This window comes from Sceloporus occidentalis, unplaced genomic scaffold (genome assembly GCF_023333645.1).
Source record: "Sceloporus occidentalis isolate IW3139 unplaced genomic scaffold, rSceOcc1.0.p SCAF_3, whole genome shotgun sequence".
NCBI lineage: Eukaryota > Metazoa > Chordata > Lepidosauria > Squamata > Phrynosomatidae > Sceloporus > Sceloporus occidentalis.
Window position 1 is genome coordinate 45091713 of NW_028316983.1, and position 23245 is coordinate 45114957.

The window sequence follows — 23245 nt, forward strand, 5'->3', positions numbered from 1 at the left end:
GCAAGTCCGTAGATTCTCTAGGCCTGTAAGTCTTGGGGGCTTCAGCAGCCGGGGCTTGCTGAAAGGCCACACTAGCATGGCTGGGAATTTGGCTCCCCGCCATGGGCTTCTGGTCTCCAAAGGGTTCATTGAGTGCCATATTTATAGGTAGACAGTCACGATGGATGATCTTTTCTTTGTAGACAGAATTTTCTGTAGGCTGAGGCCATGGAACGGCAAGCAATTGTGTCTTGCTAGCATCTAAGTTAGGAGGTGACTTGACCACAGGGTCTTGTGGGGAGCTCTCATCCACAAGGAACAAGGTAGATATCCTGTCTCTAGGCTCCTGTGTAGGAAGCAACCTCACATTTTCTTCACTGAGATCATCCTGGAAGCTCTTGGCTAAAATCCTGGCCTTTATGGACAGTTTTGAAGCCTCCTTAGCCTTGAGAAGAAGTTTCTTTTCATTTTGAATAGCAAGTTTTTGCCTTTCCTGTTCTGCTTTGAGGGCAGCTTCTTGCTCTTCTAAATCAACCTCTTGATGAAAAAGGGTCAGTTCTTTACTGGCCATTGCTGCCTCTGCTTCGGCATGCAATATTTCAGCCTTTAATTTCATCCTTTCTACTTTGAATTGTTGGGCTACCATAGACGAACTCCAGCTAGCATGGGAGGAAGAACTGCCACTACCACTTTTACTGGAGCGGGAACTATGCCTGTGGGAAGAAGACCTGCTGGTGTGACAGGTTTTTGAGCTCTTAGTACTTTGAGGCTTCCCTGGGTATATTCCTCTGCTGGACTTAGCACTGCCGGCAGGGGACCTTTCACTCTCATTATTAAGTTCTAAGCTCTGCAGCCGGAACTTGACTGTGTCCAAAACTGCACTATATTCTTTTTCTTTGTCCGCGACTTCTTCCAGGAACTGTTTTAGTCTGGATTCTGCATCGGGATTGTTCATGGTTTGAAGTGTTTGGATCCTTTTATTCACCACTTCTTTCCACTTTAGGAAACTGGATTGCTGGGCAAGCTCTCTTCTTTGCATGTCTTCTGAGTCGCAGACTGCTGACAGCAAGGACATGGCATGTTGCAAACTCTTCCAAGCTTTCAGTTCTTTCACGCTTAAGTGTCTTTCCTCTTTTAACAGCAGTTCTAAGGCCTTTTCAGTCGGGTGTCTGTCCCTAAGAGAACGAGTGTCATGTATGTGTCCATGTGCTAGTTCTTCAGAAAGCCTATCCATTCTGGCTGGTCCTAGTTGCCAACGCAACAACTCAGCAAGGATGAAGAGGACAAACGGTGTAGTGCTGATTTTACTTACAGCCTGCTACTGCTCCGCTTTCCTACTGTCACCACTCTTATGCTACTTCAACACAGCCAGACCTGGAGTCGGTTAAAGAGTCTTCTAGCTCCTTTCTTCAGGCTTGCAACGTGAACAAACATAAAACACACATTAATCTCTTCATAAAACTCTATCCATATACTTGAATGGAAAAAGTTCTCTCTAAAATGGCTGCTGATAATGTGCTCAGAACTCTGCAAGAAGAAGTAGAACTAAAATGGCCTCCGACCATGTGCTCAAAACTCTGCAGGAAGAAATGGCTCCAAAATGGCCGCCCACCATGTGCTCTGGACTCTGCAAGAAGAAATGGCTCCAAAATGGCCGCCAACCTTGTGCTCTGGACTCTGCAAGAAGAAATGGCTCCAAAATGGCCGCCAACCTTTTCCCCTTTTATAACCACAGAGTCTTCTTCTCCTTCTATGCAAATCTTGGGATCTTGCTTCAATGCAGGGCCTTGCACTTGGACTCTCTTTGACAGGCCGGAAGCGGCAATGGCCGCCAGGATTTCTTACACTATGAAGACACACCCAACTAAAGGTGGTGGCAGGTTTGGGTGTGCAACGCCAGTACCCTGGTGAGAACAAACCGTGATACCCAAAAAAGATCTGAAACTAGATGTAAAGTTCAAAAGGGGGGAAATTTAATTTAAAGGACAAAAATAAAAGGTCTTCTCCTCCCCAGCTCTAAACAAAAGATACTTTACAGTTCAGCTTTCTTCCAGACGACATCTTTCTGGGTCCGATGTAGTTTGTTCTCCTTACTCAATGGAGCTGGTGCAGGGTCTTTCAGCTCCTAAATTCTTCTATTTTCTATGCTAATGGTAACTGATTTGGCTAAGTGGTGTAAGAAATGCCCTTTCCGGCTGTCTGGGCCTGCTTGCCACCAAAAGACAGCTCTCTGCTAGCTCTCAGAGAAACTGCTCCAACTAAAAACCTCTAGCTACAGCACAGCCTGCTGGGAAAGGGCAAACCAAACCTAGAAATGATGCAGGGGAAACCTACAGCTCCTCCCATAAACTAATACAAAGAACTTTTCTACACTAAAATAATCTATGGCCTGAACCAACACAAAGGAAAATACAGGGGGAAATTTCAATCAGTCCTGGCAGGACATCACAGGTCATTTTTTGCATCTTTTTGGATTCTATTCCTTTCCATCTAGCTGCCATAACTATGTAAATATTCTTTATACTCAAGCATGTATCACTCTAATATGTTGCATGTGAAGAAATAGGTTTATATCCAAAAAAGTTCATGCTAAAATAATAACCAGTTAGTCTTAGGTGCTGCCACATTTCTTTTTCTTTCCTTCCACCTCTTCCTTCTTCCTTTTTATGCTGCAAAAGACTAATGCATCTACTTCTTTGAAAAATACAAATGTGATGAATGCCAGTATAAATTACAGATTTAATCCTGTTCCAAACAGGAAGTCAGTTCTACTGATTTCAGTATAGCCTATTTCCCTAGTAAGCTTAGTGCTGCAATTTAACTGTGCTTCTACAAATACCACAGAATCCTCACTGACCCTTCTATATGCTGTCCCTGTGACAAACAGTTTTAAATTAGTTAAAATTCAGAATACTGTATAGGATGGACATCATTCTGGATGAGACCAGAACAGACAAGATTGTGTGACTAGGCTTTAAATGCCATTGGCTACACTCTATTGTGTATTAGAACAAATTGAGTGTTGCATAGCAGAATAGGATAGAATGCATACAGATGATCACTGTTGGTTTAAAACAGGGCTAGGGAATCTGTGGCTGTTGGATTATAACTCCCTTCATCTCTGATCACTGCCCATGTGAGCTAGGGCACATGGGAGTTAGTTTTCCATTCCTGTTGTAAAAGGTCTCCACCATAATTCAGTAAAGATAGAGTGTTCCTGAAGTATTAAGACTGCATTCCTTTGCATGCTTTGTTATTGTTGTGTGCCTTCAAGTCATTTCTGTCTTAGGGCAACCCTATGGTGAACCTATCATGGGGTTTTCTTGGTAAGCTTCTTCAGACAGGTGTTTTCTATTGCCATCCTCTGAGGCTCAGCGTATGACTTGTCCAATGTAACCCAGGTGTTATACAGATGCTCCTAAGGGGCTGGATTGGGCTGGATTTCTGGCCACGGCAACCTCACGCAGTGACCCCAATCCGGCCTTTGGAGGGCGCAAAAAGGAGCCACAAAAGCGGCTCCTTTTTGCATCCTCCAAAGGGCACCATAGCCATGGCAGTGTGGTGCCCCTTCAGTGCTGCATCATCTGGATGCAGCGCTAGAGGCGTGCTATGATGCCATGTGCCATCTAGAGCGGTGCATGGCATCATGGCACTCGGGGGCGGAGTCAGGGCATGCATCATCAGTATGCTGTGCCCCGACTCTGCCCACAGGCTGGCTTTTCGGGCCGGTCTGTATAGGGCCCCAGTGGGTTTACATGGCAGAACTGTGATTTGAACCCTGGTCTCCAGAATCCTAGTGGGGCCATTCTCACAGAATGTAGTAGATTAATAGAACTGACTTCTAATTTAAATTTAAATTTAGTGAATTTTAGTGAATTTAAATTTAGTGAATAGGCTGGCCCAGCTCCATCAGGGGCTAGCCTGAAGATAGAGGCTCCTCCCTCCATAACTGTCATCCTTCGGCCTGGGAGGGAGTGAATAGGCTGGCCCAGCTCCACCAGGGCTAGCCTGAAGATAGAGGCTCCTCCCTCGATAACTGTCATCCTTTGGCCTAGGAGGGAGTGAATAGGCTGGCCCAGCTCTACCAGGGCCAGGCTGAAGAAAGAGGCTCCTCCCTCCATAACTGTCATCCTTCGGTCTGTGAGGGAGAGAATAGGCTGGTCTAGCTCCACCAGGGCTAGCCTGAGGAAGAAGAGCCCTCCCTCTAGTCCATCTGCCTTGGTCCAGGCATCAGAGGGAGAGAAGAACCACTGGACTTCATCCCCTTCCCCACCACCATCCCCTTCTCCTTTTGTGTCGTGTCTTTTAGATTGTAAGCCTGAGGGCAGGGAACCGTCTTATTAAAAATAATAATTGTAAGCCGCTCTGAGAGCCATTAGGGCTGAAGGGCAGGGTATAAATAACATAAATAATAATAATAACAACAACAAATGCAGGTTTCTTTGAGAACATTTGAAACCATTTTACTTACTTCTTGAGAAAGTTACTTTTTGGGACTGTTTTTGACATCCATAAGATTGGACTGTACAATGTACAAGTTGTTTTGGAGACAAGTCACCATCACCTATAAATCTAATTAAATATCCATATAACCAAAGGAACCAAATAACTCAAAGTGTATTGGAATTGTGACTTTAGCCTCAAGGTCAGATCAAGGTGGTTGGGATCCTGGAGTGTTTTCCAAAAGAGGGGTCTCTCTGGGCAACAGGAGAAGGCTACTTACAACCCTCATGTAGTTTTTCTGGGGACATCCTGACAGCAAGGCTGGACTTAGATGTCCATTGGCCTGATCCATCAGAGCTCACCTTTTAATCCCTCTGCTGGTGTCCCTGTCTGATTGTGCCAAGGACTGCCCAACCACCTCAGCAATGTTCTGTATTGTTTTCAGACTGCTTTTATCCTGCTCTTCTTCCCATCCTCTCTGTGACTCAGCAGGGATGGGCCATGACTATTGCAATCTGCCTTTGTTTATTGAATTGATTGGGTCATTTGTAGTTCAAAAGCACACAGGTGCTGCCAACAAATGTGTCCTCCCTTTGGGCATGCATCAAGCAGCTGGTAGTCTATGGGCAGTGTTGTGTTGTTGTTATGTGCCTTCAAGTTAGGTCTGATGGTTAGAAAACCTATCATAAGGTTTCTTGGCAAGATTTTTTCAGAGGAGATTTATCATTGTCTTCCCCAGAGGCTGAGAGAGTGTGATTTGACTGAAGTTGTTACCCAGTGGGTTTCTATGACTGAGCAGGGATTCAAACCTTGGTCTGCTGGAGTTCTAGTTCAACATTCAAACTATGACATTGGTTTCTATTTGACAATGTTAGAGATACATCATTGGCACTTAGTGCAATAAAATCCACAAAACAGTGATACCTTTATTGGCCCACCAAAATGCGCAAAGTACATGTTGCAGTCTGTTCATGCTCCTCTGGCTCCTTCATCAGGCAGAGATGTTAAAGTCATACAGGAGCGGAAAAACTGTCAGGATGTTAGTCACAAGCCTGCATTTGTACTTTGCTATATGGCCAGCATGGCTATCCTTGGATCTGACCATCAGTTCTTGATAATCTGCCAGGTATTATTTATTCTCTTTCCCCCATCTTTATTACTTCATACCCTGCATGCTAGGCAGGGCTCTTTCTCCACACAGCTGGAGAGAATGCAAGGCAAAAAGAGGGTCAGACTTCTCCTGATGTTGCCATGATCACTTGATGGGTGGCTTTGTTTCCAACCCACCCAGGAACAGAACTGGCTCTTGGATTCTGTTTTGTTCCTTTCAGTCATGCATTAAGTGCAATTAGGACAACCCACAAGACCTTTAGTTACGCATCCTGGCAAATCCCGAAGGTGAATCCTTCTGGAGAAATCCTATCTTCTTGGCAATTTGAGCTGGCAATGGATTTCCCTTCCTTGGAAGAGAGTGCCACTTAAGGCAGAGGAGTCCAAGGCTGCATCTGCACCGCAGAAATAATCTGGGTTGATATCACTTTAACTTCCATGACTCAGTGCTATGGAATTCTGGGAACTGTAGTTCGTTGTGGCACCAGAGCTCTCTGACAGAGATGACTAAACGCCTCACAAAACTACAGTTCCCATAATACCATGGCATTGAGTCATGCCAACGTGGTATCAAACTGGATTATTTCTGCAGTGGAGAGGCAGCCAGAGTCACCCTGAAGGAACGTAAAAACAGTTCATTTTTGACTGACTCTACACGGGTGGCATGAACTGCCACGATTCTTTTAGGGGGGAAATAGCAATTGTTTGGGAAAATGGAAAGGACAGAATTCCAGAAATGTATACACAACACACACACACAAACACACACAGAGATATATATACATGTGTACATAGATAGATAGAAATACACACACCACACACATATATACATATATATGTACATATATACACACATATAAATATATGCAGTATACATATGTGTATATATGTGTATGCAATATATATATATATACATACACACACACATATACGTGTGTGTGTGTGTGTGTGTGTGTGTGTGTACATATCTATATCTATATCCCTGTAAGTTTTGCTCTGGTGCCACAGCCCTCTGCCATGGCTTCGGTGGCGGGGAGCCGTGGGAGTGAGAGAGAGGGGTGTGGACCGGGAGACCTGGGCGGTGCGGAGGGAGGCAGCCGAGGGGGATCCCTGGCAGAGCTGGAGGGGGAGGGCGCGTGTCCAGGCTGGGCGTGGGAGTGGGTTCGCGTGTCAGAGGGGGCCCTCTTTCCCGGGGGCAGAGGGGGGGCTGCCTTGGGGGGGCGGAGGGACCACGTGACAGCCCCTCCCTCCCTCCCTCCCCCTCCCTCTGGGGAAAGGCACTTTGTTCAAGAGGAGAGGATGCTGCTGCTGCTGCTGCTGCTGCTCTCTCTTTGTGAAGGGAGGAAGGACGAGGCGCAGCGCTGACAGCAGAGCAGCTGGAAGGAGGAGGAGGAGGAGGAGGAGGAGGAGCAGCCAAGGGAGCCGAAGGCCGGTCGGACTGGACCTCTCTCCCCGCCAAAGGCGACATGGCCAAGGCAGAGGGGCCGCCCGCCTAGCAGCACCAGCAGCACCAGCAGCAGGGTAAGTCTCTCTCGGAGCCGCCAGGCGGGCAGCCAGGCAGGCAGGGAGGCACTCGGACCCCGGTGGAGAAGGGGCTCCGGCCGGGGGAGCAGCAGGTGTCCCGCCTGCCCGAGGAGGACAAGGGCCCGAGAAACCCCAGGGGGTCCCGGGGGGAAGGGAGGACGTGCCCCAAGAAAAGATTAAAAAACAAACAAACAGCACAAAACGCTGTAAATTCCTGTTCCTGACTGTTGCTCAAAATGGAGGACGTTTGGGAATCCCTCCCGGACAGAAGGCTGGAAAGGAGGGCAGGTCCTGGAAAAGGAGGACACGCCTGCTCCCTCTGGTCCGAGAGAGAGAGAGAGCTGGGCTGGGGATGGGAGGGGAGACGGGGCTCCCTTTCTTCCCCTTCCTCTTCCCCCTTTTCTCTTCTGCTTCTTCTCCTTCCTCTTTTCCCTCTTTCTCTTCCTTTTTCCCTCTTTCTCTTCCTTTCTTCTTTGTCTTCGTCCTCCTCCTCTCCTGTTCTTCCCCTTCCTCTCCTTCAGCCCAGGGTCCCTTGGAGCTCCCTGGGGAAGGCGGGGGGGGGGGTGTCCCCATCTGGGCCAGTCTCTCGGAGGGCGCTGGCCCAGGAGCCCGGCAGCAGCCAGGCCAAGGGCGGGCCAGACAGCTCAGCCTCCCGCCGTCAACAGCTGCCCCGCGGAGAAGCAGCAGCAGCAGCAGCAGCAGGAGGAGGAGGAGGCTCTGCGCCTGGCTCCCGTCGGAGAAGAGCCTCTGGCTCCGGCGAAGGGCAGCAGCCCTGGGCTGGGCTGGGCTGCGAGGAGCAAGGGTTAGAGCCCTGGTGCCCCAACAAACTGCATTTCCCAGAATTCCACAGCATGGAGCCATGGCCCTGAAAGTGATGCCAAACCGGATTGTTTCCGCAGTCTGGATGCAGTCTAAGAGAAAAGAGGAAGGGAGAGATCGTAGAGAGAACATTTCCCCACTTGGGCTCTCTGGTTGTTGTTGTTGTTGTTGTTGTGTGCCATCCAGTGGTTCCTGCCTCATGGCCACCCGATCTTTCCTGGGCGAGATCGGCGCAGAGGGGTTTGCCTTTGCCTTCTTTGCCAGCGCTAAGAAAAAGAAAGAGAGAGAGCAAATGGAAACTCTTTCCAGCCCACCGTTTCCTTTCGGTTTGTTCTGTGCTTGAGCCGTCCGCAACAGAGAGGAAAGGGAAGAGGACTGAGCAGAGGAAAAGACTCGGAGGGAGGGAGACATAGTTCTGCCTTGAAGGACTTTCCCACCCATCCCGCCCCCCCCCCATAATACTTTCAGTGGGGGGGGGGGCTTACTATTGCTGAGCCCTATGTACTCCCCAGTTATGCCTCCATCCTTCATTACAGGAAAGATGACTCAGAATAGTTTGGACCAAATGTATCAGAGGAAGCACAAGTGACCCCTTCATCCTTTCAGGACCACTTTACAAGGGCATATTTTTAAAAAAGCAATGAAGATGCACAAAATCTGCTCCCAAAGCTCACCCAGGAAGGAGAGATTGCCTGCACACATATCCTCATGCCTTGCAGAAAACAGCCTTTGGCTTTCTCTGCTCCAGATGGGTGCTGGAGAAGCTTGGAAGCCCCACAACTCTCACCACATCTGCAAACCCCATCCTTTTAGCATCTGGAACAAGAAAGGGTTTGTTCCATCATATCTACAACCTCCTTGAACATTTCCAAGCAATGATTCATGAGCCCCCTCTTTGGCTTCATCTCCACACTGCCCACAACTCTCAATATTTGTTGTTGTTGTGTGCCTTCAAGTCATTTCCAACTTATGGAGACCCTAAGGCAAACCTATCATGGAGTTTTCTTGGCAGGTTTCTTCAGAGGGGGGTTTGCCATTGCCATCCTCTGAGGCTGAGAGAGTGTGGTTTGCCCAAGGTCACCCAGTGGGTTTACATGGCCAGGCTTGGATTAGAACCCTAGTCTCCAGAGTCCTAGGAGTTTATCACATGAAGGAGATCAAGAGTTTATTCCATGAACTTCCTGGGAAAATTGTGTAATTAGGCAAAACAATTTCACACAATGTCATGCAAAACCCGCCATTAAAGTGGTCACAAAGAAGTATTAACACACATCTTTTTACACTTTTGGGATTTCAGCGGCAATGCATTTCTGACACCACTTTATTTGCACAATTGCGTGTGATAATCATTCGCACAATGACTCACCATTTTAGCTTTACTTGCGGGATGTTTTCAATGCACTTTAATCTCTCTTTGATGCCAAAATTAGCCCCAGTGTGATAAACTCCCTAGTCCAATGCTCAGACCACTACACCTATGCTGGCTCTCACAATTTGGGAAATGACTGAAGAGACAGCTTTACAGCCTTCCTTTGTCATCATCAGCTCTTGCAGAGAATATGAATGTTAAGTCTGGCTTGGCCATTCCCCATCTCTGTGTAATGTTCCTCAGAGCAAGGGATAAGTCATTTCTGGTAACAGTCTGCTGGGACATAGGCCAAGTCAACCAAGAGTTGTGGGCACCAGAAGGAGAAGGAGGGAGGCATGTAATCATCAAATCATCAAACAGCATTTCAATGCCTTAGGAAGCAGAGGCTAACAATGAATGCTGCTCCTTCTTCCTTCAGAAAATCTGCCTTCCTGATATGTTTCTTTGTGCTGGGTCTGCTTTGCTGCTTGTTTACAGGCTTCAGTTGCTTCAGCACAATCTTGGGTGTTTTGTTGTTGTTGTTGTGGTGGTGGTTGTTAGGTATGTAACAGATGCATGCCATGCCTGTGATAGCAGGCTGTTGTACAGCCTTGCTGAACAAGAGGCGGGCTCTGCTTCGGAAATCCGGAATCGGCACATAGGAAAAGCACAGACAAAGAGAAGTAAAACAGCAGGGAGGGAGGAAGGAAGTGGTGGGTGCCTAAGGACCACCCAGAGGAGTACCGGGATCTTTGCCAAGTTGGCATAAACCTTGACATCCCCACTTGTATGCTGAAGACCAGAAGCTTCATCTTCTAAGTATCATAAATTAGAAGAGCCAAATGAATGGTTATTAAAAAGGTATTCTCTTGCTTCTCCAACCTTGCTGTATTTTTGCTTAGATTGTGAATCTCCTGGGGTCAGTGATTCATCTGTTCTTTGCTAGTGGCACTGCTGTAATTCATCCTGAGTTTGGAGGGTAGGGTAGACAATAAACAAAGACATAAATCAAGGGGATGTGACCTCTTTTAAAAGAGGGGACAGGAGGTTTATTTACTGTAATCCCCAGGGTCTCAAAAAGAGCATCAGAAGCAATGCACAATGCCCTTCCTTACTGAGAGGAAGGCTCAAGGTGGCAACAGCTTGGCACAGATCCCTAAAGGGAGTTCCCTCTTCCTTCTGCCATCACCGCTACCAGGCTTGCCTTCTCTAGATTGTTTCTAAGCAAAGCTGCCTGCCACAGTTTTCATCCTGATGGTAATCCAAGCTTGGCACTTAGAGCCACTCACTCAGGGCAAAGAAGGATCTTAGGAAATGGGTATTTGGACCTCTATTGTGCCGGTTCTGAAAGGGCTGTGGTAGTAGGGTTAGTTGAGCTTGTGATGGAAATGCAATGCCCTTTCACTGAATTCACACCCTAGGATGCCAGATCATATGAACTTGTGCAGAGGCCAAAAGGGGAAAGTCCAAAATTGTGTGGTCCAATATTTTTATGAATGAAAGCATCTCTGTGTATGCTGTGTGTCTTCAAGTTGCTTCTGACCCAAAGGCAACCCTATCGTGGAGTTTTCTTGGCAAATATTGTTCAGAAGAGGCTTGTCACTGTTTTCTCCTAAGGCTGAGAGCATGTGACTTGTCCCAGGTCACCCAGTGAGTTTTATGGCTGAACAGGAATCAAACTCCGGTCTCCAGAGTCATAAACTCAAATCACTGCGCCTTGCTGACGTTTCAAAACCTCATTCTTCCTCAGTCATTTGAGCAGATCTGTCACTGTATGATTTTTTTTCCTCCTGTAGGGAAAAAAATGAAGGCTTGGAATGCATTGGGACCATTTCCCAAATATTTGGCCGCATTACTTTGAACTTTCCCCTTTTTGCCATAGTGTTTTTTAATTGGTTCTATTTTCTTATAGTACTTTATAGGAGAAAAATATCCATATTTCTTGTTTGCTGCCTTGGATCCCTCCGGGGAGAAAGGCAGCATATAAATGAAATGAAATAAATAATAAATAAATCCTCTGTGATACTGGCACATTCACCGTACAAGACAAAATCCTGGTCTGACTTGACCTCACCCACCCCCAACAGTCAGCAGTGATGATGATGATGTGCACATGGATTTCAAAATATATCTGCCAGTATAACCTTCCATCTGTAAAAACCTGTGATTCTCTAATTATTGCAGAACTCCTTTCTTGCTTTCCTGATCCTAGAGTTTTTAAAGGCATATATAAATAGAAATATATTGAAGCCAGGAAAAGCTGAGTTCAATCTGCTGTCTTACCCTGGAGCATCTGTAGGACCTGTGACCTTTGAGAAAATTTCATATGCATTCACCCATGACAGACCTCTTCGTACTCACTAAAAATGGAATACATGATATGTACAGAGAATCTTCCAGCCAGTGTGGTCACTGGGGATTCTGGGAATTGTAGTGATTGCTGATTGTGGAGACTGAGGGTAGGCCTGGTGGGTGATGGATGCTGCAGAAACCTTTTCTCCCTGTAAGGTGTGGTGGCCAGAATGGGTTGGGAGTAAATGTAGCAGGAGAGGAGAAAAATGCTGATTCAGTTCAGAGGAAAGAAAAAACAGCATTTGCAGCTGCCAGGGTTACAAAAGCTTCTTCATCATGATTGCATCTACTATTGATTATCCAGCACTGGCTGACTGGAGAGGTAAGCAAACTCATTTGGCCTGCTTATGTATGCAACCTGGAAGTAGGTTTTGTGTTTTAAGTTGGCAAGAATCAGAGATGGATTCCTGGAGGAGGAAAACCCTGAGAAAGCTTAATAAGAAGTTCAGAGATATTGTTGCATATTAGATAAGCTCAGCACACAAACCCTTTCCAGCCTTCATCATTTTAAGCTTGAGGCACTGACTCCCAAAGATGGGGTTGGGGCCCATCAGGAGACTGTAGGGGAAGATGTGGATATGGTAAAGAAGATGGAGAATGATGGGCTAATAGTGATAGAAAAGGATTCTTTCAATGGGGTGGGACTGCCAGGTGGGTCTCAATATAATGAAAAATCTCAGTTGTGATGGAAAGATTAATCTTCTACAGCAGTGGTTCCCAACTTGTGCCCCAAGGAGCCGTTAGGGCTCTGTGTGTACTTCCCAGGTGCTTCACAGCTGCTCCAGGAAAATGAAAGAAATAAAAATTGAATGAAATTAAAGAATAAGAATATATTCTTATATACTCCTAAAGAGCATTAACATGCAAGACAGGGTAGGTCTCTTAGGGGCTCCACCATAGAAATAAGGGCTCTGTTAGTCAGAAAGGTTGGGAAATCCTGTCCTACAGAGTTTTAGGTTGAGAATTGGTTGCAGAGCAATAGTGGTGGCAGCCACACCGGTGCAAAGTGCCGGCCTGGATACGTACTAGGGTTGCCTCAGGGCATCCTTTCCAGCGCCCTGCTTTTTGAAATGTGTCTCATAGAAAAAGCCAGGTGTCTGGATGGGACCTTGGTTTACCTGGCCTCTGTACAGCTGACACAAACACTCTTCCTTGGGAATCACTCCCGTAGATGTGATTCAGGAAATCCTGGGGATGGCCTGTAGCAAAAGCAGCCCAGAGTATTGTTCAGCTACCAGGGCGCTTGCGGCAGGAGACAAGCATATAAATAGATCTCATCTTTTTCCTGTTCAACCACATCTGTCCCTGCTGTGATCAAGAGGGCAGGAAAAAGGTGTTTCCTTTTGGTGAGGCCTGCAGTGTGACTGGGCTTGGGCTCTGGGTGCCAGATGGGACCAGCAAAGAGATGCAGGGAGATGCCATTTCAGCAGCCAACTTGGAAGCATCTGCTTTTGCCTCCAACAGTTTGTCACTGAATCCTATGGGACAGACAGAGCCTTTCATGCCCCCAAGAAAGAAATGGTGGACACCAGATATCTTTTGTCGGCCCCTGGGCCAAACAAGGCTTTCCCATCCCAGATGGCCCCAGCATCTGCCTTGCTTACCAGCCCAAGGGTTGCAGGGAGAAGTCTTTGAAATAGATTCCTGGTATAAGTGTATTGGTGAGATGCAGACAGATGCTATCCTAGGCTGTTCTTTGCTTTGACAGCTGCTTGGTGTTTCTGGCCCTCTAATACAAAAATCAAAGAGCAGTGCTTAGGGAAAGTTATTTTTTGGACTTCAACCCCCCTGAATCTCCCAGTAAGCATACCTGTCCATCTATCTATCTATCTATCTATCTATCTATCTATCTATCTATCTATCTATCTATCCATCCATCTATCCATTCATCCATCTAGCCATTGATTTAAAATTATTTTAACTGGTTTTAAATTGTCTGGTTTGATAAATTATTTATATTTTTAATATTTTTAATGGTTGTTATTATTTACTATTTTAATTGATTTTATTGTAAGCTGCCCTGTTTGGATAAAGGACAAGATATAAATATTTAAAAATAAATAAATAAATAAATGTATGTATGTATGTATGTATGTATGTATGTCTGAATTATAAAAGGTTGTGGGAGTCGTAGCCCAAAGCATTTTGTCTTGTTTTATTTGTTCCCTTTCAGGACATAATCTTCAGAAGGCAGCTTGCACAGTAAACCTGTAAAGCGTAAGGCACAATAAAGAAACAGGACATCCCACAAACAAATTAGCGGGGAGTCATTCACTCTAGACAAATATTGCTCTATTATTCCAGTTTCATTCCTGTGGTTCCATCCTTTGGAATCTTAATGTTTGTAGTTTGGTGAGGAGCTAGAGTGTTCTGGCTAAGAATTCTAAGTCTGTTACTGTGTTCCTTCAAGTTATTTCTGACTTATGGCAACCCTAAGATGAACATTTCATGGAGTTTTCATGGCAAGATTTGTTCAGAAGGGATTTGTCTGCCTTCATCTGATGCTGAGAGAATGTGGCTTGGCCAAGGTCACCCAGTGGGTTTCCATGGCTGAGCAGCAATTTGAATCCTGGTCTCCAGACCTGTAATCCAACACTCAAACCAACTAAAGTAGATCCTTTGAATCAATTGTGAATCAACACATAGATAAATCCTATCTGATTTAACAGGGCCTCTGGTTAAGACTAGTAGCAATATAACTGATATATGCTATATGAATTGAGCCCAGAACAGAGAGGATGGTGGTATGTTGAAACACTTAACACATCGCTTGGTGTTGTTGCAGGAGATTTTGGCCAGATTTTCCAGATAGCATGGAATTATTGAAGAATTCTCCCCTCTTGCTGTAGCCAAGGGTCCGTTTAGGGGAATTTTATTATTATTGTTATTAGCTCAAATATTGCAAGAGGAGGGCCTGCTACGACGGCCCTTGCAGAATCGTCTCCCGTTGTGTATACGGAGTAGACCAGGGGATTCCAATAAATGGAGCTGAGACAGACTTCTAGAATTAATAACCAATTTATTTATAAGGGGAAAAACACATACGATTCACTAGCATACACACACACACACACATACAAGGCTCAGGAAAAGCATAGGTTAGCATGGAATAGGATTTTAGGCATCACTGAGGTGATACGTACCAGAATGTAGACTCCCTCCAGGAATCCAAATGGAATATGAGGATGGCATGAGGCTCTGCCATGGAAGGACGAGCCAGGAGCCAGGTCAGGGTTCAAGGGGACAGAGCTTCCCCCTGAAATCCAGACTGGCCCAGTGAAGAGGCAAATCTGGGAGTATTTATAGGCAAAATCTTGCTTCTGGCAAAGGTGCAGATCATGTATAGCAGCTTTCCTAAACAGCTGTCACACATAGAGAGAAGCAGGTCCACAGTCTTGGTCTGCAATCTATTCCTTATTTCAGGATGTTTGTGAGGTGTATGAAAGGCAAATTAAATGTATTTATCATGGCTAACATTGGCTAGCACAATAAACTCATAATAAAACTTGAAACTTAAATCTTAGAACATGGGTGGGAATCATGTGGCCTTCCAGATCCTGCAGGACTGTATCTTCTAGCAGCTCTCACCATTGGAATTGTTGGAATTGCTATGACTTGTAGTCCAACAATTTCTGGAAGGCCTTATGAATGCTCAGCCTGCTTTACATGTATTTTTAAAAAATGTTGTAGCATTCCTTATAAACTAGCTTTCCCAACCACAAACATATACTGTATGACAAAATATGCCTGTTTTCTTATGCATATGAAAAAAGAAGAAGCCTAAATAATCATGGCTATCCATATTTAGTTCAGTTGCATAAAATAGACTCAGATGTGATTGGCACATCTGATGATTTATGTGCTTTTTCCATATACAGCTGAGACAGAGGAAAATAATCAGGAGAACCAGGTTCAATTCCTTGGTGCAATCATTCACAACCTGACCTGCCTTATTTGAAGTTGAAGGCTTTCACAGCTGGCATCCATAGTTTTCTCTGAAGATGCCAGCCAGAGATGCTGGTGAAACATCAGGAATAAACTCTTCCAGAACATGGCCACATAACCCAAAATACCCACAAACACTAACCTACCTTACATGGTTGTTGTGTTCAGAATAGAAGAGGAAGGAAAAGAACCATGCTAGCTGCCTTGGATTCTTTGGAGGAAACATGTAATATAAAATATAATAAATACAACAATCATTAATATTTTATGTTTTTATGTATTTATTATATTTTATATTAGAATTATAATCAAACAAGCTAAATTAAAGTAACACAGAGGATTTGAGTAAACAATTGCATCTCTTGCTGGGTTAACGTTCAGCTCTCTCTTTGCTTTTGCTCTCCAGCTTTCAAGTGAATCTGTGGAGATGCCAAGCCCATGATTTAGCTGCAGAACAGAGAGATGCTAAAGCAGAAAGCTTCCCTCAAACCAAAGTCTTTCTGAGTGAATGGAGGTTGACATTTCTAGGGGAGCAACCAGGGCTGCATCCACACAGCAGAAATAATCTGGTTTGACACCACTTTAACAGCCATGACTCAGTGCTATGGGTTTCTGGGAACTGTAGTTTGTTGTGGCACCAGATGCCACAACAAACTACAATTTCCAGAATTCGATAGCATTTTAGCCATGGCAGTTAAAGTGATGTCAAACCAGTTTATTTCTACAGTGTGAATGTAGTCCAGGTAGGACGTAGAGGACAACTGTCTTTTAGCTAAAGATGCCCTTTTGGACTGAGATGGGAATCTGAGCTAACCAGCTGAGAAATCTGGCCTAAACCTGATGTCAAACCCAGATATTAAGGAGAACTCTGACCTAATCTCCTGGAGATGGAATGGAGATGCAATGCAATGTGTCCTTTTGACTGTGTACGTTGTTTATCTGGCAGTAGCAAGGGATAGCTAAACAGCTGAAGAAAACTGACATAATTTATCTGAAAAACCATTACTTAACAGGATTATTCTTAAATAGCACCTTCCTTTATTTATACTGTATACATTCATTACATCACACTTAACTGAAAGAGAAAATGTGGAAACCCTTTGTCTGCATTTTATTGAAGTTCCCCAGAATAGCCAGCAGGTGGAGCAAGAGCTTCACCTTAGATCTGAGCCAAGCCCTAGCCTTTCTCCCATAAGTTACGATTCAGCCTAGCATCCCCTGCAGCCATTCACTATGAGGTCTGGCTCCTCCTTGAGCAGTTAGTGAATTAAATGCAGTCAGATGATGACTTTGGGAGGGAACACAAAAGTGCTGCAGAATCTCCTGGGATGCAAGAAGTGAGATGGATCAATGATTGAAAGAGTGATGCTAGTTTAATCATGTAGATTATTTAAAAAGCAATGTAGATATTCCCTGGGCCAGCCAGTCTGAGAGCAGCTAGGTAACTAAGCAACAAGCTTCTGCTTCAATCATATCCACATAGTTACTATGTTGTATTGGCTTGTTTGAGCCCAAATGTCTGTTGAATTCTACAAGGTTAACTTGACTCGTGTCTTCTAAAGTGGGTGCATGGGGGTAAAAAGTTGGTTGCAGAAGTATGTTTTGAGTAGATCCCAGATCAAGAAATGTATTGCAAAAGAAATTTGTAAAAGTCTGAACCAAAGAGTGGGCTTCTTCTAAGTGGATGGAATCCAGATGTAAACAAGATGTTGGGAGACATTGGATGTTTGTTGGAAAATAGTGGGTGTTCCACAGTCTTCTACTTCTGCCATTGCATGCTCCACATACATCATTCACACCCATATCCTAGTGCAATTTTTATGATTTTGGTGCCAGGTGAGCAGAGAACCAAAACATTTGTGGAACTGTTGATCGTTCACTGGAGTTCCTTTCCCCCCGAATCTGTCTGGAAATTGTGGAGTTTGGGGAGGGTGTGTCGACTCTATGATATTTGTCATTTTCATTCAGGAAATAATTGCTCTCTCATTGGAATATCCCACTTCCATTAAAAAATATTGCACCTAATCTTCTGAAACTTTGCAGATTTATTAACTAGAGCACCTTTATGCTACATAAAGCAAACTCTACAAAATGTTTGCTGTATTTTGCTCCATAGCCAATACAGCTAGCTCTGGTTATATATTTCCATGCTTTATGTTATTTGGTTTAAGTTTTTCACAAGAACCCCTAGGGAGATAAGAACATCCTCCTTTTGAAATACTAAAATTATAACTGCTATTCTTGCACAAAATGTTCTGCATCTGTTTTTCTAAATCTTGGCATGCTTGATCCCCTGATAATTGCAACAAATCTCTGCTTAACTACAGATAAAACAAAGTCTGCCTATAAACACAAGTATTATTGGTAATTTGTTTTCAAAATGTAAAGGTGTGTAACACAGACATCTCCGCATCTCTTTCTCTAATATATGGTTGACAAAATCCTGGCCTGCAAAGTACTAGGCCTGCAAAGTTCACCCAAATCTGTCAAACAGGAAAAAAACCAAACAAACCTATCACTATTTGTTGATTTTCATTATAGTAAATTGGACTAATGTTGAAATAGTCAAATTATGAACTGATTATGAATTCTTCTTTTAGGGTGATCACAGCATGCATAATCTCCCACCAACCAGGGCTCAGCTTTTGAGATAGACTATGCTGGTAGTGACTGGCTCCAAGGTCCCCAATGAGATACGTGGCTGTATAGGATTTTGTATGTTGATTGTCTTAAGGTCTGGTGTTCTCCCCATTTCATCATTCTTCCTGTCTGTGCATATCTGGGATTAACAGCAAAATCAATGGCTCTGGATTTGCCCAGAGACCCTTTCAAAAAAAACCTTTGTATAACTCATTGGGGAAATGTCTGTCAGCATATGAATAAAAGGTATGGCAGCAGAGGCTCTTGCATTTCAAGTGCTGGAACAGGTATATGGCAGAATGTCTAATGTTTAAGTCTAGGTCATCATGGGAGGATTTTGTATAAATATTAATGGAATAGGCTGAGATTTTTCAGTTCTCTGTGTTAAAATGAATGATTTCCTTGCAGTGCACAATAAAACCCTCAGCTGTAACACAATGGCTCTCATTTGAGTATTTCATTTTAAGGGTGGCTTTGCCAACAAGCTCTGCTTAAGCAGCAGCATTTTAAAAATGGACAAGAGGAAAGCAAGCAGGCAGGCAGGCAACCAGGAAATTGAAACATTCTTTTCTTCATCCAGAAGTAGAAAGGCTGCATATTGAGTATGATCTAGGTTGGCTTGTTGATAGGTACACTCGGCTGTCCACATTTACGGCTTTGACATTTGCAGATTTGATTATTTGGGGATTTGATTAATATGCTCTATCTAGGAATCTCTAGGTCCTCCAGAAAAATTCTGCTGAAAGTTGACCATAGAGTTACAGTGGAGGACCTAAAGATTCCTCGAGAAAACAGTTCTCTAGGCATTTGTAGGTTCTGTGCCATGATTCTGTGGTCAAAGTCTGGCAGATGTTGTCCACAGAGTTCTACTGGGGGACTTAGAAATTCATAGAGGGGTGTTCTTTCAGGTTAAAAAAGTACTGTTTATTTGAAGATGCCAGCCACAGATCCTGGCGAAATGTCAGGAATAAACTCTTCTAGAACATGGCCACATAGCCCAAAAAACTCACAAAAAAACTACTGTTTATTTATTTGCATTTTTTTCAGTTTCATGTGGTCCTATGCCTCTAACCCCAGCAAATGTGGAGGGACAAGTGTATATGATGCTTGAAAGCAAGCTGTCTAAAAGGATGTCTTTTTAAAAATAATACGATATATATATATATATATATATAGAGAGAGAGAGAGAGAGAAAGGAATCAGGCTACAGAGAGTTGAATGGGTAGGCAAAGTAATGTGCTTTCTTACTTATGCTGAATAGTGTGTGAGTGTGCATGCACACACGCATGTGGGAAAACCAAAGGTTATTTATTAATTCGTTATATTTTTATCCCACCTTTCCTCCAATAAACTTAGGCAGATTTACATGGCTGTTTCCCATCATCACCATCTTTATTCTTACAACAACTTACAACTGTGGCCCAGGGCCCTGCAAAATGTGAGGGAAATGTATACCCCCAGGAGATATTTTGGGACAGAATCTTTTTGGAAATTTTTGCATTTGGAGCCATTATGGAGCAGAACACCACACACACACACATGACCCTGGAGGGCCTTAGATGCTGACCTTTGCCCATTCCTAATTTACATTAATGAAAAAAATCTTGAAGAGTGCCAGCTCCAGGACAGAAACCTATGGCATTCCACTTGCAGCTTCACTCCAGTTTGAAGCACAGTCAGTGATGATGACTCTTTGAACTCTTTCCAACCAATTATGGATTCATCTGACAGTGTCCCCATCTACTCCACATTTAAACAAGGAGCTCAAGATGGCATACGTGGTTTTCCTCCCCATAACAGTCTAGTGAAGTAGATCAAGATGAGCCAGAGTATATGAGTGACTGAACCAAGGTCACACAATGGGTTTCATGGTTAGATGCTGGATGTATGATATCCCAGTCCAGCATTCTAACCATTATGCCATGGTGGCTCTCTGTCTGAATTCCCCACTTGAACAGGAGAGCCAGCACCTCCAATTTTCAATCATCCATTGTGCTCATATCCCATCTGTTTCATCTACTGAAGCACCACCACAACTGGAGTTCCTGTGCTTTATGGCAGTTTGAGTCAATGAAAAGGAAGCACCAGTGGAAACAACAGATTGAAGGCACAAATTCAGGAAAGGGGTTAAAGTGGCATATAATAGTGCCAGTTTTGGATCATTTAAAGCATTGCATCATGATTTGGGAGGTATATGTCAGATGCATAGGTGTGCTACACACAGTTACTCCAAGCTATGCAGTAAACTTTACTGTCCCCATAATAGTGACAGAACAAGGATAATGTTGTTTTTAAAAAATTGCCAGTCATCTATATCACCTACCCCCAACCTAATATCGTCAAACAATGAAGGATATGGGCATGTCAAGTTGTGCATCCACTACCATATTTGCAAGGAGGCAGTAGACTGATTGCCCTTAAGGTTGCCAGCCTTTGCACAAGTGAGGAGCTTGTCTGCTTCTACATAGCAGGTGATGCTTTCCCCATCATGGCATCACCTTGCTAGAGGATACATTATATCTTGACTTGTGTGCATTACAGAGCCAGTAATGTCCCTTTTTCTAACTTGGTGCTTTTCAACTAGGCTGGACAACGATTGTCCTTATCCACCATATCCAATTGGCTGTGGAAAAATGGACATGTAGTCCACAATGTCTGGGCAGGAATGCAAAACAAACAAACAAATTAACTAACAAACCTATTGCAGTGAGGGGGAACAATGGGAAGACTTTAATATTTTCTTAACTGGTTGTATATTTGGCCATACTTTTGTAGACAACCCTTAAACATGACTTGGCCTAAAAGTATTTTTTTAAAATAATAATTTGTAGACATTGTCATAAGAATGGTCTGTAGGCTGTTTTCTAAATTCATTTGTTTGCCAAACCTGCAGTGTACCAGTAGGTGGCAGCACACTTGTACAACAAATCCAAGTGAGGACCAATTGACCATCAAAACTTATGGAATAAAGCAGTAGTTTCTTATCCTTGGTGGAGGCAATATCAGGAGTTCCATGTTTGGTTTCTTTTGATGCCCATTCTACACCCAGGGAAAGATTTTCAAAAAGTCAGAATACAAAGTACTATTCAGTTGTATTGTTGGTTTAGTGAAATGAGGGGATATAAATGCAGTTGGTTGCATACCCATTTAAACATGTAATCTGTTTGGTTTTGGGGTGTAAATGCTGTATTTCCTGAAGATGCTGATGAAAGTGATTTGACAGAGACATTGTTACAAAGCTGTTCTAAGGCTGCTTCTTCAATTTGAAAAATGTCTTTAAGCTATTTGGCCACTCTCAGTCGAAAACAAAAGCAAAACACCAACTTGGCCATAAACAGTTGGTCGTAAAACTGCTTGCAACGGGAAGCAAAATATTGATAGAAGTGCTTGTACAGTAAATGTCACTGTGCAAGCCCATCGCTGGTAAACTGTGCTTGATCTACTTCTGATCCTTTAATAATTCACATGTTCTCATAAAATGCCCAACATGATTTTCTGCATGCATGGCCTGCATTATGGCATCTGCAGATTCTTTTACGGAAAGAGTGTTAAGAGCCATTTTTGGTTGCAGTCTTCCAGTGAACACAAATATTCAAAATTATTGGAGGGAATTTTCTTGTTCTGCTTGGTAATTCCTGCCAGATGGCAGGGAGAATTTTTATTATGCATGCATTGCACATCGTGGGTAAAATAGTTGCCTATAAGGACTCTGAGTCTCCACAACCTCATTGTCAAAGACAGGGACAAGATATTATTATTACTATCTCATCTTTTTCCCAGTTCGGAACTCAAAGGAGCTTACAACAAATTAAAAAACACATTGTTACAATCCACATGAGATGTTAAAGTTAAAATTATATTAAGCAGTCAAAAAATTAAAACCAAATTAAAACATATATCATAAAATAAATCATATGACTGGTAGATAACATTCTACCCTATGGGGCTGTAGTTTAGCCCTTGGAGGGGCAGCACTCTACAAAATCCCCAGCATTCCCATTCCAAAAATATTTAGTTGAAAAAGATAATAATAAATTGGGCTAAATAATGTTATTATAGGTCACCCCAAAACAGTAAAAACAGAACAAAACAAAAACGACACACTTCCAAATGTTCTGAAAACTGATCAGGAATGGCACAACATCACTTCCAGTCAACTGGTTCCTTACATTACACATACTAATTAGCCCTATTCAAGTCTTTTGTGAATGACTGTACTCCAGACATGAGGAAAGAAGTACCATGGGCATTTTGGTATCTGCTGGGGGTTCGTTCCCGGATTGCACTCCATGGATATCAAAATCCGTTAGTGCTCAAGTCCCATTGAATACAGTGGAATATTAAAATGGTGCCCCTTATGTAAAATACAAAAACATGTTTTGCTTTTTGGAATACACACACACACACACACACACACACACACACACACACACACAATATTTTCAAGCTGTAGATGGTTGAATCTATGGATAATGAAACCATGGATACAGAGGGCCAACTGTAATAGCCCCATTCACTTCATTGTCACTTTCCTCATAAGTGTCTGAGTAAGGGCCCATTCACATTCCCTTTTAACCCAATTTTGAAACCGATTCTTCCATGTTCATATTGGGCCCGTTTCTGTCAGAATTCATGTCGAGGCTTGCACAAGGAAATGCCCCTTAGTGCGGGTTATCAGGAATCGGGCTAAAATTCATCTTTTCTGGAAAGACCTGGGTTTCGCGAAATATGAACTTGCCCTCGATCATGATCGGGGCAAATTCTGGGAGGGATTAAGGTCAGAGGGCAGGCAGAGGTCAGAGCATTCCCTCCCCTCATCGGAGGGGAGGGGGAGGAAGAGGAGGAGGAAAGAGCTGAAGGAAAAAGGGGAATCTGGATGCAAAGGATGACAGGAGGTAAAAGGGGAAATCAGGGTGACTGGGCTGCAAAGGGCTGGCGGGGGGGAGTGGAAAAAGTGATGGAGGAAGAGGAGGAGGAGGATGAAGGAACCATGGGAAGAAGGGAGCCATGGAGGGCATTCTCTAACGGAGCAGCAGGAGGAGGATGAAGGGGGGGGGGAGGGTCAATTCAGGGCACCTCAGAGGG

General features: G+C 43.9%; 1 protein-coding gene across 2 annotated transcripts in view; it reads left to right on the forward strand.

Moving 5' to 3' along the window:
• The first annotated feature begins 6991 nt into the window (after positions 1 to 6991).
• NAV1 (neuron navigator 1) overlaps positions 6992 to 23245 on the forward strand; it is a 391844-nt gene continuing 375590 nt past the window's right edge. For both annotated transcript variants that reach the window (XM_089514299.1, XM_089514293.1), the window contains exon 1: positions 6992 to 7053. The gene's annotated coding sequence lies outside the window, so the exon portion shown is untranslated. The remainder of the gene's footprint in view (positions 7054 to 23245) is intronic.